Source organism: Pinus tabuliformis, chromosome 8, assembly GCF_031772625.1.
Source record: "Pinus tabuliformis cultivar Carrire ecotype Pingquan chromosome 8, CPIR1, whole genome shotgun sequence".
In the NCBI taxonomy this organism is placed as follows: domain Eukaryota; kingdom Viridiplantae; phylum Streptophyta; class Pinopsida; order Pinales; family Pinaceae; genus Pinus; species Pinus tabuliformis.
Genome location: NC_142294.1, coordinates 208,331,559 through 208,334,599, shown reverse-complemented (window position 1 = coordinate 208,334,599; position 3,041 = coordinate 208,331,559).

The window sequence follows — 3,041 nt, the reverse complement described above, 5'->3', positions numbered from 1 at the left end:
GAGTTTCTAAATGATCACAAGCTTAGAGCACAACTACCACTGTAACTGAGTCCAGAATCACACCCACCAGCTACAGCTGATGAAGGAATGCGAATACCTCCTTATATGATCTATGATCTCTCAGTGCATAACCGAGAAGCATTGTAGAGCATTAAACCACACTCAATTTAGATGTTTTCGCAAACATTTGGCATGAACCTCGACAGATCCAAATTTAGGATAGAAGTGATTTCATCCACCACAAAACGTTGGAATTGAACCCATTTATGCCTATATGATAATGAACTTCTTGCCCTATTGCAAAGTTGATATGTCACTACAATCCTAGTACCAATGGGAATGTAAAGTCAATTGGAAATATGCCTTCATTTTACATTTGGTACTACAGTGTAGGTGTTTGCCCGCTCAGCCGGTTTGTGGCAAACTCTCATAATTACATTCCATGGGTTAATATTTTTCCTAGACTTTTATCATAAAATAGTCGGTCATCTCCTGGACTGCCATACTTGGCATACATGCTTACGATGTTGTTATTTCAAAATGGATTTGTTAAAGGCCACTTATAACTATTTGGGTATGATGTTTTTAGCTCTCTCAGGGCGCACGGATATCGGCATAGGCTTGCAATAGAGCAGCATCAGGGTCAATTAGTAAACCTCGATAGCTCTTGTCATACAAAATATCCATATCCTCCTTCAATGAACGATCGTTGCATTTGTCATGGAGGTTGTTGTTATTGTTTCATTGTGGTTTGGGGAGAAAGGATGAGAAAGTTAAAAGTGGTGACATGCATGATACGTATGTAAGCGTTCCAGTAATCCCTTAGTCCAAAATCAGCATAACGTAGGGAACATTGAGTAGATGTTGTCATTGTTAACTATAAGTATCCATTGAGATTGTGAAATCCTTCAATGAAAATTTGTTATTGGGTAGAATCATACTTGAGGGACTTAAAAACACACATGATTCAAATTGCAATGAAATAAACCCAAAATTTTGATATTCCTGAAAGGACCTTAACTGTGATGGTTCTGTAATGGACAGTTTACAATTGAGTATTAAACCAACCAGTGTGCAAGAATTCGAGTGGTCCACTGAATTGAACCTAGAAAGTCTGATCCTACTTTGATAACATGATATAGTGAACTAATCTCCTCAACCCCATCCTTTGAATACTATAATGCCAGTTCTCTTAAGGACATTAGAACCACTTGCTATAGCTCCATAAATAGAGCATTTATCAATGCCTACATCAAGCCAAATTTGAATTTAGGCGAGTCTAAGCAAGGGCCTAACAAAAACACATTCTAGATTGTAAGGGCTATAGTTGGGCCCAATATTGAAGTTGAGCCATGAACAATCAGCTTCCAGCCATTTAGCTACCTCTTTATTCACAGAATAAAGTGTTATCTCCACCCTAGATAAAATGCATAAATGGAAGATCCACATAGTGTGAGGATTAGAAAACTAATCACCACTACTTGTTTCCAATCTCGGATCAAGTTAATCTCAAACACCAAGAATCAACAGAGTTTGTAGATCTATCTTCCAGAGACACTGTAGATGTTCCAAACATATCTGGAAACACAAGAACTGTCATTAGGGAAGATACATTCGCCCGTCTTCTTATGATCAAATGCGAAAATGTTAGGACATATATGGAAATAAAATCAGCCCCTTCGAATGTTTTCAATGTCACAAAGCTTTCAGATATGTTGGAGAGGTAATCAACATTGAAGCCCATGAAATGCATTGATATCCACCTTTAACTTGAATTTCTCCAGGCCATGGAAAGTCCTCACAGCTCTTCCTACATCGCCGGCAGCCGAATACCTACGCATCGTGATCAACAGAGTTTGATGGGTCACCATGCCCCTATCCTTCATTTCTCTAATCAATCCACGTGCAATATTTAATTGATTTAGCTTGCCCAAGATTGCAATCATTGTATGGTACACTCTTAAATTATGCTTGTAGCCTTGTTGTGAGCCGACCCATAGAAAAATTGTATATGCATATTTCCAATCATTCCTAACTCTGGCCATTACTTCTTCCACAAGGTCCAAGCTAACAAACACCCCAGATTTCTCTAGAGCTAACCTTGTTTCAAGACTAAGCCCCTCAACCCCCTTCAGGATACACAAAATTCCATCAACATTTCTAACAAAACCCTCATCCTACATGTTTCCATGCTTCTTTTCAATGTTTGGGGTTCTTCTTCAGTCTCGGAACCTGATGACTCTTCCAAATCTTCCACAACCTCGTCATCTCTTAGACCTCCTTTTGAAATGGAGCATACTCTTCTGACCAAAATTTTAGAGTACTGAACTTTTGTAGCCCATGAATTATGAACAGTTCCAAAATAGGGGACATTAGTTACAATTTCTTGGCTTGTGTGCCGCATTCTAGGAGGGTTTAGACAGGGTCTACCGTTACAGTTGATCCAAAATCGGGCAATGCAGCCATATTGACGGCATAACTTCAATGGTTGATTTACCCTAAAGACATTTCGATCGATTCAATGAAAGAAATCTAACACACTTTAACATACCTGGGGTTGAAGAGGAGCTCTATTTGGGAGGCCTAGCAACATCCCTGGTACTGAAAAATTCAGCGGCGAATTACAGGGACAAAACAGATACAAGAAGTCCTAAATGAAATATTTGAGAAAAAATATTAAAACGTTTTCTTGATAATATAAAATGGGTTAGTCTATTGAACTTGATTGTTTGAGGAATTTTAGTTTGCTGAGCAAGGTGTGATGACTGAGGACCATTTTACAATTACTTCGCCAATTCTAGGAAGCTACTGATAAATTATATCTCTCAGCCATTTTAAAGTTATCCCCCTTCCCTCATTTTTTAATTGATCCTCCAGTGATTACTTCCTGTGCATGTGTTTTTGCTCGAATTTTAGCCCGATGCAAATACTTCGTGTGGAGATTGGGAAACCATTTTAAGTAGTCGCTCAATATTACTACTAGGTCCCTGAAATTAATGAGATCCAGGTAATTCGCCTTAATTCGCTTGTACGAAGCCGTA